Genomic DNA, 15,502 nt, shown 5'->3' with positions numbered 1-15,502 from the left:
GACAGCAAAGACAGCAGCGAAGACGTTCCAAGCGTACTTCTGCAGACCCCATGGATACCCTGAGCAGGTACTGATTGACCAAGGCCCGGCCTTTGAGGCTGAATTGTTCAAAGAGTTCTGCCATCTGTACGGGTGTAAAAAGATCAGGACTACACCGTACCACCCCCAAACTAACGGTCTCTTTGAAAAGATGAATAACATCATCATCGATCTACTGAAGACTATACCACTAGAAGAGAGAAACCAGTGGCCAGACCTACTACCTGACCTAGTGGATCTGTATAATCACATACCAGTAAGTTCCACCAATTGCACTCCGGCATATCTCATGCGGGCAAGACCAAGAAAGCTGCCCATGGACCTGGAGCTTGGTGTTGTAGAACCAGAAGCAGATGTGACCACTGAAGACTGGGACACGACCAGACAGGAGCAGTACAGAAGAGTACAAGCATGTGTCGAAGACAGTCTCACTCGGGTGAGGGATAAACAAGAAGCACAATACAACAGAAGTGCACCAGCAGAACCAGTCACACCAGGAGAAGTGGTATTGAAAAGGAAGCGGAGGAACCACAAGCTTGATGACCAGTGGGAGAGAGAACCCTACACTGTGTTGAATTCAAGGTTTGACAACAGGAAGACATGTCTGATCAGCAAAGATGGAGGAAGAACAACTGCAACAGTATCTAGGGACCACCTGAAGTTGTGTCCAGATCTGCTAAAACCCCAAGAAGAAGTGCCTCTCATTTTCCCGGAGGAACCTGATGAAGCAGTAATACATACTGATTTAGGAGACTTCTCGGCAGATTGGCCTCAAATCGGAAGAGCAGTCATAATTCCAGTACTCCAATTCTTCCAACAGCCAGAAGACCCTCCACAGCAAGTTGAACCTTTAAGTGCTGCAGAAGAGCCTAGTGCCGCAGAAAAGCCTGCTCATGAAGAATCCCAGGAAGAAGGATCCCCGGCAGAAACAGAGCAAGAAGGCCCAGCCAATGGTGAACTTGCCAGCCCATTAGCGAGGTTAAGGCAGTTTTTCAATACCATCACTAGTAGAACAAACAGGGTAGCTGAGAGAAACACTGACACTACACAGACCACCGCACTACGCAGATCTACACGTAGCATGAAAGGTCAACTCCCTGTCAGGTACACTAAGTAAAATAGTTAAACCCCGACAGATGTAGATAGTTATCCCTGGGGTATGGTATTGTATTGTATAATACTGTATATTATTGGATTATCCTGTGTATGTATAGCTATGTATTTATTGCCTTTTACAGGCCTTTAACTTATATCTTGCCCCTCTAATGGACAATCCAAGTGAAACGGACACTTTACTTATTTGCTTCCCATTACCTGCTTGGGTATCTAAGAACTCTGTGGCTGAGGACTATGTGCACCTCAAAGACTTTATTTGTACATATTTGCACTCCTTGAGTGCCCCTTTGCGCAACCTCTCCGGAAGTGACTTGGACTTTCTGGTTGCTCATTGCCTACTGTTTATTGAACTATATATGTATATTTATCCATGTTCTGGTTATGCAATGTTCAAGTGTCCTAACCTCCCATAAAGGGAAGCTTGTTATTGTTGTTGTTACAAAATGTGCTTCAGCCCGGGAGTGCTGAGTTCAACTAGGGGGGAATGTGATGCCCTGCTGTGCATGGAGTCACAGATCCTGGAGGGGTGTATTAAAGGATTTCTCCACAAGAGGCCCTCGGAGCATACACACACCTCCACCCTACCTCAGTCCACCAGAGGGAGTCCGGATAGGGATATAAATACGGAGGGTGGAGCTAGGCAGAGGCGGTCTGTGAGTTAGTGCTCCTCAGGAAGTGAGTGGAGACAGAACAGTCTGGAGTCCACAGCCAGTTCCTGCAGAGTGAGACACAGAGAAACAGGTCAGTCTGCAGTGGAGCTCAGTCAGACTCAAGCATCTCGAGTTAAGTGAGCTAGGAGCGTTGCTGACACTCAGAGAGCAGTAGAAGAGGCAGCCAGCTAACTGCCAGTGTGTATAGCCTAGTGAGGGCCCGAGTTGGCCGAAGGCTAGAGGAGCGAGTAGCATTGGGGGCAGAGGGGCTTTACCAGCTCACGCCAGAAACCATATACCGGACAACAGGTCCGAGTCTGCAGGGATTCTTTACACCCAGCAGAGGACAACCAGAACCCCTGGTGAACTACATGTCTCAGGAATACCAAACGCTGACTGTTATACCAGGGTCAGGAGTTACCGAGGCCCCATATACCAGGGGGTGTGTACTCTAACAGAAGGCCCTACCACAGGATCAGCCGATGCAGGACAGAAAATAAGTTAGGCCTAGCTCCAGGCAAGTCAGAAACTTACTACAGAGAGGCAAGAAACAGGAGGCCGTACACCCGCTCACTGGGGAGAATCCGGACGTGCACCCCTCACCCTACAGAGCTCCGGAGTGTTCCTGAACTATTTCCAGTAAAGGTACAGAAGTGACTTTTGTGTGTGCTTCCCCTTCTTACTCTGGCTGGGTCCCCTCTGTCCTGCATTCCCAACTCCTACGCTGCCCTGAAGCCCCGATCCGCCTGTGGGAAGTGATTTCATCTAAGCTGCCACAACACCGGCCTCAGTGGACGGTCGCAACGCTGGTGATCCTCACCAGACACCATAGGTGGCGTCACGAACTTTGACATTTCATTTTCCCCTTTTTAAGAGAGACCTCAGTGTACGGGCCCGGGAGCCGACCAACGCGACATCCCCCAAGAACAGGTATTAAGGCCCGGGCACCGAGTAGTCCCCATCCCCTTGGCGCCACAGGGTTCAGCACACTCCAAGTACTTCAGGTGCACTTGACAGGACCCCAAGCTCTAGTGTGTTCCTCTCTTCTCTTAATTCTCCTTCTCCCTCCTTGTGTTCCCCACTGAGTCCCATACGGGTACTGCGATGCCCTTTACGGGTGGCGTGTAGCCCCCGGACCGACTGGGTGCCCTTATTGGTGACTAGTGGTGAGAACTTGTTGTAAGGCCGGGTCCCTCTGGATAAACGGAGATTAGAGGATACAGGTGGCGACTCCGCTCCGTCCGTATCCCCCTGGGATCCACATAAGCCTCCGGACTTTTCTGACAGAGACGTGAAGTGCAAGGTCAGATAATCGGGGACCGGTACCCCCTCTTGCGGCAGGGTCTCTCTGACTAAGCCAGAATGAGGCATGCAGGTGGCGACTCCGCTCCGTCCGCACCCTCTGAGATCCTTTCGCCTGTGGAGCCTATCTCCTCTGCTCCCCTCTTTTGCCTTCTTGTGTGGACTAAGACCAGGAACAGAGCTGGCTATAACTCAACTCTGCCCCAATCCCCAGTCTTGAGGCCTGAGACCGGGAATCACAGAATCCTAGAACAGCTGCAGCTTGTACTGACTAACCACTCCAGGGAACTGCGACCAAAGACCCGGTACTAAAGATGGCCTCTGTTTATATATGATTCTATTAAGGTGTGTTATAAAGTGCTTCCTCCACCCTCACTCACTACTTGGTTCCCCCTTACTTTGGTTCCCCCCAACGCCTCCATTCAGACCCAGGGCTTTAGATCCCCGTCCTGAACTGGAGTGGTGTAGTGTTGAGTCCTTGGCAGGGGTCCTGTGTAGTACTCCATCCTTACCTTGGAGAGGAGATACCACACCTCGGTCTGAGGAGCAGTACCCCTGTGGCGACTGAACCCTCAGGGGCGCCACATTATACTGTATGGAGCACTGTGTGGGGCCAATTATACTGTATGGAGCACTGTGTGGGGCCCATTATACTGTATGGAGGATTATGTGGGGCCATTATACTGAAGGAGCATTATGTGGGGCCAGTATACTGTATGGAGCACTATGTTGGGCCCATTATACTGTATGGAGGATTATGTGGGGCTATTATACTGAAGGAGCACTATGTGGGGCCAGTATACTGTATGGAGCACTATGTGGGGCCCACTATACTGTGTGGAACACTATGTGGGGCCCATTATACTGTATGGAGAACTATGTGGGACCCATTATTCTGATATGGAGGGCTATGTGGGGCCCATTTTTCAGTATGGAGGACTATGTGGGGCCATTATTCTGTATGGAGGACTATGTGGGGCCATTATTCTGCATGGAGGACTATGTGGGGCCATTATTCTGCATGGAGGACTATGCTGGACCAATTATATTGTATGGAGGACTATGTGGGGCCATTATTCTGCATGGAGGACTATGTGGGGCCATTGTTATGCATGGAGGACTATGTGGGACCATTATTCTGCATGGAGGACTATGTGGGACCCATTATACTGTATGGAGTACTATGTGGGGCCATTATTCTGCATGGAGGTCTATGTGGGACACATTATGCTGTATGGAGGACTATGTGGGGCCATTATACTGTATGGATGACTATGTGGGCCATTATTCTGCATGGAGGACTATGCGGGGCCATTATACTGTATGAAGGACTATGCGGGGCCATTATACTGTATGGAGGACTATTCAATGTTATATTTGATAAGGGAAAACTTCCTCAATTGTAGACATTTTTTAAATAAATATCACGGTTGTCTTGCAACTTTGTCCAAGCTTTTCATTTTGGCCCTCCGGGTATTTGAGTTTAACAAAATATAAAGGGATGTCTGGGCATACAGTATTGCCATATCGCACTGCGTCATAATTCAGCTGTCACAGAGAGAGACTGCAGACTTTTCTTGTGCAAGCAGAAAACCCTATAAGATATAAAGGGATGTCCGGGCATACAGTATTGATGACCTATCTACATCTACAGGATAGGTCATCAATAGCAGATCAGTGGGGGTCCGACACCTGGCGCCCCCAAGAGCAGCAGGTTGCTCAGGCGGCATTACTGAGCGGCTGCTGCTGGTTCTGCAGCTCAGCTCCTGTTCATTTGAATAGTAGTGACTACAGTACCAGCAGCGACTGGCAGAGGCCACTACACTCTGGATAGAGCTGCGCTTGCTCCGGAGCTTGTAACAGCTGACCGATGGGGGCACCAGCTGTCAGACCCCACCTATCTGCTTTTCATGACCTATCCTGTATATGTAGAGAGGTCATCAATCCCATATGCCCGGAAATATCCTTTACTCTCTTATAGTTGTTTTCTGGTCACAAGAGAAAAGTCTGCAGTTACTCTGACTGCAGACAGCTGAATTATCACACTGTCACGATTTGCGCACACTGTCTCGATTTTCCTGTATTTTAATGCGGGAGGGCGGTCACTTGACCTCATGTATGCGATTTACATACTTGCAGTCACATGCCGACTAGTCTCATCCAGATTCTTTCAATTCTCTTATATTGAGTGGAGCAAGATGAGTCTCGTCCGCACATGACTGCAAGTATATAAATAACATACATTTAAAGGAAAATTCCTTTAAAGAGAATTTCCAACCTTCTTGAAAATTTTACAGGGGACAGGGTTTGTTTTAAGAAAAAGAAAAACAACCTTAAAGGGGTTGTCCAGCTTTAGGCTACAAGCCTGCAATTTCTCTGTGCGCGCTGTGAGGATTCTCAGGTGTCGGTGCCCGATGTGAATTGAGTGCAGCCGAACACAGTCTAGTCAGAATGTGGCCAGAAGTAGAAGTATGCGTATCACATGCTTGTGGTCACACACCCGACACCTGAAAATCCTCACAGCGAGCAGGGCGTGCAATGTGAGGATTCACAAGTCTGCAGTCACATAAAGTGACTGCAGTCTTGTAGCTTAAGGCAGCTTGCACCTGTTCACACTTGCTTTATTCTGTTCGGAGGAGCTGGTCAAGTTTTTTTTATAGTTCACTTTTGGAGGTTGTGACTAGTGTTGAGCCACCCCCATAGTGTTCGGGTTCGGTTCGGTTCGTCGAACACCGGGATGTTCGAGGAACTGTTCGTCGAACTGTTCGTCGAACACCTTAGAACACCGTCGAACACCGTTAAAACCAACGGCAGGCAAACAAAAACACATAGAAAACACCTTCAAAGGTGTCCAAAAGCTGACAAACTGCTCAGAAGACACTCTCTTTAAAAAAGCCGGCCGGCAAATTCAGCAGCGGCATACACCGGTACCCGACAATTTAGACAAGAAGGAATAGAGCATCACACATAGATTAGATAGATAGAAACATGTCAGTCACACATATAAGAAGCACAGTGACACTGTTGGTTACTGCACTTGTCATTTAGTGTAAAGGATTTATTAAAAAAAATAATAGTGTTTTCATGCACCGTCTCTTTAAAAAAGCCGGCCGGCAATTCAGCAGCGGTACCCGACAATTTATAACAGAAAAAATAGAGCTTCACACATAGATTAGATAGATAGAAACATGTCAGTCACATATATAATAAGTACAGTGACAGTGTTGGTTACTGTACTTGTCATTTAGTGTAAAGGATTTATTTAAGAAAATAATAGTGTTTTCATGCACTGTCTCTTTAAAAAAGCCGGCCGGCAATTCAGCATCTGTACTCGACAATTTAGAACAAAAAGAATAGAGAATCACACATAGATTAGATAGATAGAAACATGTCAGTCAGATATATAATAAGTACAGTGATAGTGTTAGTTACTGTACTTGTCATTTAGTGTTAAAATAAAGGATTTATTAAAAAAAAAATTAGCGTGGGGTTCCCCGTAATTTTAGTCTCTAGCGGAGGTTAAGCAGACGGCTGGGGCAGATGTTTGAAGCCTGGGAAGGGGGTAATACCCACGGAGCTTCCCAGGCTACTAATATCAGCCCCCAGCTGAATACCTAGCCTTTACTAGCTATTAAAATGGGGGACCCCCCAAAAAAATGACGTGGGGTCCCCCCTAATTTAATAGCTAGCAAAGGCTAGGCAGACAGCTGGGGGCTGATATTAATAGCCCAGGAAGGGTGCCATGAATATTGGCCCCCTCCCAGGCTAGAAACACCAGCCGTCAGCCGCCCCAGAAATGGCACATCCATAGGATGCGCCAATTCTGGCACTTAGCCTCGCTCTTCCCACTGCCCTGTAGCGGTGGCAGTGGGGTAATAGGGCTGGGGTTCATGTCAGCTTATAATGCCAGCTGACATCAAGCCCAGGTTAGTAATGGAGAGGCGTCTATAAGACACCCCCATTACTAACCCCATAGTGAAAGTTATAAAAAAACACAAACACCCAGAATAAAGTCCTTTAATTAAAATAAACACACAATTCTTTACTGTTCTAAATTAAACCATACTTACCGTCACGCCCATTCCAGCTGAAGCCAACGATCTCCTGCAATAAAAATAAAATAATAAACCAAGATCATCCATACCTTTCGATGGTTCCCAGGACAGCTCCAGCTCTGCTACATCGAGATGACAGGCTGGACCGCAGCAGAACGCTGCCATCCAGCCTGTCAACCCGCAGACACTGAGAAGAGCAGGCTTGCTTCGCTCCTCAGTGTCTCACTGTGACGGCATCCAGATGAGCCGAGGTCATGTCCAATGAACTCGGCTCACCTCATGCACGTCACTGACAGCGTGGGAAAATTCTCCTGCACTCAGCGCTTCAGCGTGGGAGAATTCTCACGCTGAAGCGCTGAGTGCAGGAGAATTTTCCCACGCTGTCAGTGACGTGCATGAGGTGAGCTGAGATCATTGGACATGAACTCACCTTATGCACGTCACTGACAGCGTGGGAAAATTCTCACGCTGAAGCGCTGAGTGCAGGAGAATTCTCCCACGCTGTCAGTGACGTGCATGAGGTGAGCTCATGTCCAATGAACTCAGCTCACCTCATGCACGTCACTGACAGCGTGGGAAAATTCTCCTGCACTCAGCGCTTCAGCGTGAGAATTTTCCCACGCTGTCAGTGACGTGCATGAGGTGAGTTCATGTCCAATGATCTCAGCTCACCTCATGCACGTCACTTACAGCGTGGGAGAATTCTCACGCTGAAGCGCTGAGTGCAGGAGAATTTTCCCACGCTGTCAGTGACGTGCATGAGGTGAGCTGAGTTCATTGGACATGAGCTCACCTCATGCACGTCACTGACAGCGTGGGAGAATTCTCCTGCACTCAGCGCTTCAGCGTGAGAATTTTCCCACGCTGTCAGTGACGTGCATGAGGTGAGCCGAGTTCATTGGACATGAACTCGGCTCATCTGGATGCCGTCACAGCGAGACACTCTGGAGCGCAAGCATGCCAGCGCTTCTCAGTGTCTGCGGGATGACAGGCTGGATGGCAGCGTTCTGCTGCTGTCCAGCCAGTCATCACGATGTAGCAGAGCTGAAGCTGTCGTGGGATCCATGGGAAGGTAAGGATGATGTTGGTTTATTATTTTTCTTTTATTTCAGGAGATCGTTGGCTTCAGCTGGAATGGGCGTGATGGTAAGTATGGTTTAATTTAGAACAATAAAGAATTGTGTGTTTATTTCAATTAAAGGACTTTATTCTGGGTGTTGTGTTTTTTTTAAATACTTTACTAGAAATTCATGGCAGTCATGTCTAATACTGGCGTGACCCCATGAATTTTGGGCTTAGGGCCAGCTGATAATACCAAGCTAGCCCTAACCCCTTTATTACCCAGTGAGCCACCGCACCAGGGCCCTGGATGAGTTGGGTACAGCGCCAGAAGATGGCGCTTCTATGAACGCGCCATTTTCCGGGGTGGCTGCGGACTGCAATTTGCAGCGGGGGGGGCCCAGAAAGCTTGGGCCTCCCTGCGCTGCAGATTCCAGCCCCCAGCTGCCTAGTTGTACCTGGCTGGACACAAAAATAGGGCGAAGCCCCACGTATTTTTTTTTTAATTATTTCATGAAATTCTTGAAATAATTAAGAAAAAAAGGCCCTCTCTATATTGTTGTGTCCGGCCAGGTACAAATAGGCAGCTGGTGGTTGGGGGCAGCCCGTTCCTGCCTGCTGTACCTGGCTGGACACAAATATAGTGCGAAGCCCCACTTCAATTTTTTTTAATTATTTCAGGAAATTCATGAAATAATTAAGAAAAAAAGGCCTTCCCTATATTGTTGTGTCCAGCCAGGTACAAATAGGAAGCTGGTGGTTGGGGGCAGCCCGTTCCTGCCTGCTGTACCTGGCTGGACACAAATATAGTGCGAAGCCCCACTTCAATTTTTTTAAATTACTTCAGGAAATTCATGAAATAATTTAAAAAAAATTGACGTGGGGCTTCGCACTATACTTGTGTCCAGTCAGGTGCAGCAGCCAGGAATGGGCTGCCCCCAACCACCGGCTGCCTATTTGTACCTGGCCGGACACAACAATATAGGGAAGGCCTTTTTTTTTTTAATTCTTTCATGAAATAATTAAAAAAAAATTGACGTGGGGCTTCGCACTATATTTGTGTCCAGCCAGGTACAGCAGGCAGGAACGGGCTGCCCCCAACCACCAGCTGCCTATTTGTACCTGGCCGGACACAACAATATAGGGAAGCCCTTTTTTTCTTAATTATTTCATGAAATAATTTAAAGAAAATTGACGTGGGGCTTCGCCCTGTTTTTGTGTCCAGCCAGGTACAACTAGGCAGCTGGGGGCTGGAATCCGCAGCGCAGGGAGGACCAAGCTTTCTGGGCCCCACCCGCTGCAAATTGCAGTCCGCAGCCACCCCGGAAAATGGCGCGTTCATAGAAGCGCCATCTTCTGGCGCTGTACCCAACTCATCCAGGGCCCTGGTGCGGTGGCTCACTGGGTAATAAAGGGGTTAGGGCCAGCTTGGCATTATCAGCTGGCCCTAAGCCCGAAATTCATGGGGTCACGCCAATATTAGACATGACCACCATGAATTTCTAGTAAAGTATTTAAAAAAAACACAACACCAAGAAAAAAGTCCTTTAATTGAAATAAACACACAATTCTTTATTGTTCTAAATTAAACCATACTTACCATCACGCCCATTCCAGCTGAAGCCAACGATCTCCTGAAATAAAAGAAAAATAATAAAGCAACATCATCCTTACCTTTCCATGGTTCCCATGACAGCTTCAGCTCTGCTACATCGAGATGACAGGCTGGACCACAGCAGAACGCTGCCATCCAGCCTGTCATCCCGAAGACACTGAGAAGCGCAGGCTTGCTTGCGCTCCACAGTGTCTCTCTGTGAGGGCATCCAGATGAGCCGAGTTAATGAGTTCATTGGACATGAGCTCACCTCATGCACGTCACTGACAGCGTGGGAGAATTCTCCCGCACTCAGCGCTTCAGCGTGAGAATTTTCCCACGCTGTCAGTGACGTGCATGAGGTGTGCCGAGTTCATTGGACATGAACTCGGCTCATCTGGATGCCGTCACAGAGAGACGCTGAGGAGCGCAAGCAAGCCTGCGCTTCTCAGTGTCTGCGGGATGATAGGCTGGATGGCAGCTTTCTGCTGCGGTCCAGCCTGTCATCTCGATGTAGCAGAGCTGAAGCTGTCGTGGGAACCATGGAAAGGTAAGGATTATGTTGCTTTATTATTTTTCTTTTATTGCAGGGGATCGTTGGCTTCAGCTGGAATGGGCGTGATGGTAAGTATGGTTTAATTTAGAACAATAAAGAATTGTGTCTTTATTTCAATTAAAGGACTTTATTCTGGGTGTTTGTGTTTTTTTTTAACTTTGACTATGGGGTTAGTAATGGGGGTGTCTTATAGACGCCTCTCCATTACTAACCTGGGCTTGATGTCAGCTGGCATTATAAGCTGACATCAACCCCAACCCTATTACCCCACTGCCACCGCTACAGGGCAGTGGGAAGAGCGAGGCTAAGTGCCAGAATTGGCGCATCCTATGGATGTGCCATTTCTGGGGCGGCTGACGGCTGGTGTTTCTAGCCTGGGAGGGGGCCAATATTCATGGCACCCTTCCTGGGCTATTAATATCAGCCCCCAGCTGTCTGCCTAGCCTTTGCTAGCTATTAAAATAGGGGGGACCCCACGTCATTTTTTGGGGGGGTCCCCCATTTTAATAACTAGTAAAGGCTAGGTATTCAGCTGGGGGCTCATATTAGTAGCCTGGGAAGCTCCGTGGGTATTACCCCCTTCCCAGGCTTCAAACATCTGCCCCAGCCGTCTGCTTAACCTCCGCTAGAGCCTAAAATTAGGGGGAACCCCACGCCAATTTTATTTTAAATAAATCCTTTATTTTAACACTAAATGACAAGTACAGTAACCAACACTATCACTGTACTTATTATATATGTGACTGACATGTTTCTATCTATCTAATCTATGTGTGATGCTCTATTCCTTCCATTCTAAATTGTCGGGTACCCTGCTGAATTGCCGGCCGGCTTTTTTAAAGAGACAGTGCATGAAAACACTAATATTTTTTTTAATAAATCCTTTACACTAAATGACAAGTACAGTAATCAACACTGTCACTGTACTTCTTATATGTGTGACTGACATGTTTCTATCTATCTAATCTATGTGTGATTCTCTATTCCTTCCATTCTAAATTGTCGGGTACCGCTGCTAAATTGCCGGCCGACTTTTTTAAAGAGACGGTGCATGAAAACACTAATATATTTTTTTAATAAATCCTTTACACTAAATGACAAGTACAGTAAGCAACACTGTCACTGTACTTCTTATATATGTGACTGACATGTTTCTATCTATCTAATCTATGTGTGAAGCTCTATTCTTTCGGTTCTAAATTGTCGGGTACCGGTGTACGCCGCTGCTGAATTGCCGGCTTTTCATGTTTCACTGTGAGCACTGATCCCATCGATTTGGGCAATCACTCTAATGCCACAACCACCATGGCTGTGGCATTACAGTGAGTGGCAGACAATCCCTGCATGATTGGTGCTCTAAATAGCGCCAGACATGCAGGACACGCTTTTGGTGCACGAACAGTTATCGAACATAACCTCGAACAGCCGAATTTTTTGCAAATCGTTCGGGTTCGTCGAACAACTCGAACACCGCCCAAAACAGCTCGAATTTGAGATTGGCGAACAGTTCTAGTCGAACACCGCTCATCTCTAGTTGTGACAGCCTCTTTTTCTGACTGTGCACTCCTCAGATCAGCCTAAGGCCCCCTTCACATGTACGTGTCTGAGTTACGTGTGGCATCCGTTTTTTTCATGGATACCACACGTGCCCATTATAACCTACTAGCTATTCAACCCGTTCTACGCCCGGGTGGCAAGCATTTTTATTGGTATATGGTCTCCCATGCTGGTATGTGCTGCCCCCCTCCTGGTATTTGTGCTGCCCCCATCCTGTCCCCACCATCCCATCCTGGTATGCATGGCACCTCTCACCCCCAATCCTGGTATACAAGGCACCCCTCACCCCCAATCCTGGTATGCATGGCACCCCTCACCCCCAATCCTGGTATGCATGGCACCCCTCACCCCCAATCTTGGTATGCATGGCACCCCTCACCCCCAATCCTGGTATGTGTGGTACCCCATCCCTCATCCCTATCCTGGTATGTATGGTATCCCAGATCCTGGTATGCATGGGCCGCTCACCCTCATCCTGGTATGCATGGCACCCCTCATCCCCATCCTGGTATGCATGGCACTCCTCATCCCTATCCTGGTATGCATGGGTCCCTCATCCCCAATCCTGGTATACATAGTACCCCTCATCCCCAATCCTGGCATACATGGTACCCCTCATCCCTATCATGGTATGTATGGTACCCCTCATCCTGATATGCATGGTACCCCGCATTCCTATCCTGGTATGTATGGTACCCCTCATCCCTATTCTGGTATGCATGGCACCCCTCACATCCCTATTCTGTTATACATGGCACCCCTCACACCCCAATCTTGGTATGCATGGTCCCCTCACCCCCCAATCCTGGTATGCATGGTCCCCTCACCCCCCAATCCTGGTATGCATGGTCCCCTCACCCCCCAATCCTGGTATGCACGGTCCCCTCACCCCCCAATCCTAGTATGCATGGTCCCCTCACCCCTTAACCCTGGTATGCATGGTCCCCCCACCCCCTAATCCTGGTATGCATGGTCCCCTCACCCCCAGTCCTGATATGCATGGTCTCCTCATCCCCCCAATGCTGGTATACATGGTCCCCTCAACCCCCAATCCTGGTATGCGTGGTCCCCTCACCCCCCAATAATGGTATGTGTGGTGCCCCTCATCCTGGTATGCATGGTCCCCTCACTCCCCAATCCTGGTATGCATGGTCCCCTCACCCCCCAATCCTGGCATGTGTGGTACCCCTCACCCTCCAATCCTGTTATGTGTGGTACCCCTCACCCCCCAATCCTGGTATGCATGGTCCCCTCACCCCCCAATCCTGGTATGCGTGGTACCCCTCATCCTGGTATGCTTGATCCCCCCACCCCACAATCCTGGTATGCATGGTCCCCTCACCCCACAATTCTGGTATGTGTGGCCCCCTCATCCCTTTCACACTGTACACACATACAAAAAAATAAACAGTTATACTCACCTTTCTTCTCTGTGCTCCAGCGCTGCTGCGTCCTGTTCTGCTGGAGGCCGGGGGAGGAGTGTGGCGACGGAGCACCGCGCTGTCCGGCGCCATTTTGCTGAAGACACACTGCAAATGTGTCTTCAGTAAAATGGCGCAAGATAGCGCTATGTGCATGCGCCGATCCGGCACCCCACTCCTGCCCCGGTCTCCGGCGAAGAGAGGCGCTGCGGCAACGCTTCTCCCGGTCAGCTAAGTATGTAAGTATGGCGTCGGAGATCGCAGTATGCGTTCAGTGCCTACGCATACCGCGATCTCCGGCGCCATACACTCCTCTTACCTGTAACGGCTGGATGGGTGATTCTGTCTGGAGCCAGACTGCGCGTCGCGCATGCGCAGTCTATCGAGGCTTCAGACATAGACACGCTTGCAGTGTTATATTATAGATGGTGTTTTTCCGGTAACGGTTTTATATGAATTTATGAAGGTGCCTAAGGCTTTTAATTAATGCTGGATCCTACCTGCCCTTTACAGTTTTACACTGTTTACCTCTTGGTATCACTTTGCAGCAGCCAACAGAATGTCTCCGCACTGTGACCTTAAACTACATTCTTACTTATCTTTTTGCAAAGGACCAGAAAAAGAGGGGAGGAGACATCACACCATGTGAGCACATCCCGCCCACTTTTACTGCAGTCTTAATGCAATCTAACACTACACTAGATTCATGGGAAATGTCTGCAGCTGCTCCCCCTAGTGTTTAAAAGTTGAAAATATCAAAACTTTTACAATTTTTATATTTTATTACCATTAAAAGATTTTTTTTTTTAAATTAAAACTTTAGTGCTTTACATTTTTTCAATTGTTGCTGCGAGACCTCTGAAGATGATGAGTATTATACTATCCATTTCTGAGCTTTACGTTGCTTTACTCCCTTCTTCACAGTACACTGACGTTGAGTATGGTCTCATCCATATGGGGTCACAAAGGTTCAGCTAATGTTATCGCCTTTTGCAGGGCTTTTCATACTGGATACATCACCGTCCATCATATGAAAGTCCAACCATAAACAATATTCCATGGACCCTCAAGGTAAATCCCAAACTTCTCCCTGATCTTCTCTATGGGATATTCATGAAGCTGCTTTATATTTTATCCATGACTGTATAATAACAAGGGCTCTCTGGTTGATTAGATTATGTATAAGAGAATTTCTAAATGTTTTTTTTTTTATTACAGGATGACCCACTACGTGTGGTTCCCTGGAAAAATTCCTCTGAAGCTTCCATCAAGCTTCCTCTTTGGATCTTCCGTGCCACAGTTTTTGTTGCGCTGATGACACTTGTGACAATACTAGAGAACTTGGCTTTAAAGCGCACCTGTCAGCAGGATTGTGCTTAGTAAACCACATACACTGACCGGTGGGCGCCATTACACTGAGTAAAATGATAGCTTTGTTGATGAAATCCGTCCAGAGGTTCTTTTATAATCTTTAGTTTCAGTTTTGCCATAATGAGATACTCGTGCTCTGGGGCGGGACTTTAGGGAGGTGCTGTAGCTGGTGCTCTCATTATGTATGCCTATCTCTGACAGGTCACTGTGCTTTCAGTCGCCGACCTAATAATGTAAATATTGCCTTTGTAATTTCTCTGCCAATTTGAAATTTACATCCCCAAAATGGCCGCAAAGGCCCGCGCATGCGCAGTAGCATGTTTCGGTTGCCGAAAGATGCTACTGCACACGCGCGGTCGCCATTTTGCTAAAGGAAAAAGAAACTTGCCTACAGCAATATGGCACCCAGCAACCGAAAGATGCTACTGCGCATGCGCAGGCCCCGGCGGCCATTTTGGGGGATGTAAATTTCAAATTGACAGAGAAATTACAAAGGCAATATTTAAAATAGAAGCAGAAGCACAGTGACCTGTCAGAGGCCAGAGATAGGAATACATAATGAGAGCACCACTTACAGCCCCTCCCTAAAGTCCCACCCCAGAGCAAGAGCATATCATTATGGCAGAACTGAAAATAAAGATTACAAAAGAACCTATGGACGGATTTCATCAACAGAGGTATCATTTTACTCAGTGTAATGGCGCCCACCGGTCAGTGTATGTAGTTTACTAAGCACAGTCCTGCTCACTTGTGCGCTTTAAGGCTTGTCCTGAGCAAGAAGG

Source organism: Phyllobates terribilis, unplaced genomic scaffold (assembly GCF_046119375.1).
Source record: "Phyllobates terribilis strain yellow unplaced genomic scaffold, ASM4611937v1 Scaffold_17__1_contigs__length_24005725, whole genome shotgun sequence".
Lineage (NCBI taxonomy): Eukaryota > Metazoa > Chordata > Amphibia > Anura > Dendrobatidae > Phyllobates > Phyllobates terribilis.
The sequence above is the reverse complement of the archived record's forward strand: the minus strand, read 5'-3'. Positions refer to the sequence as shown.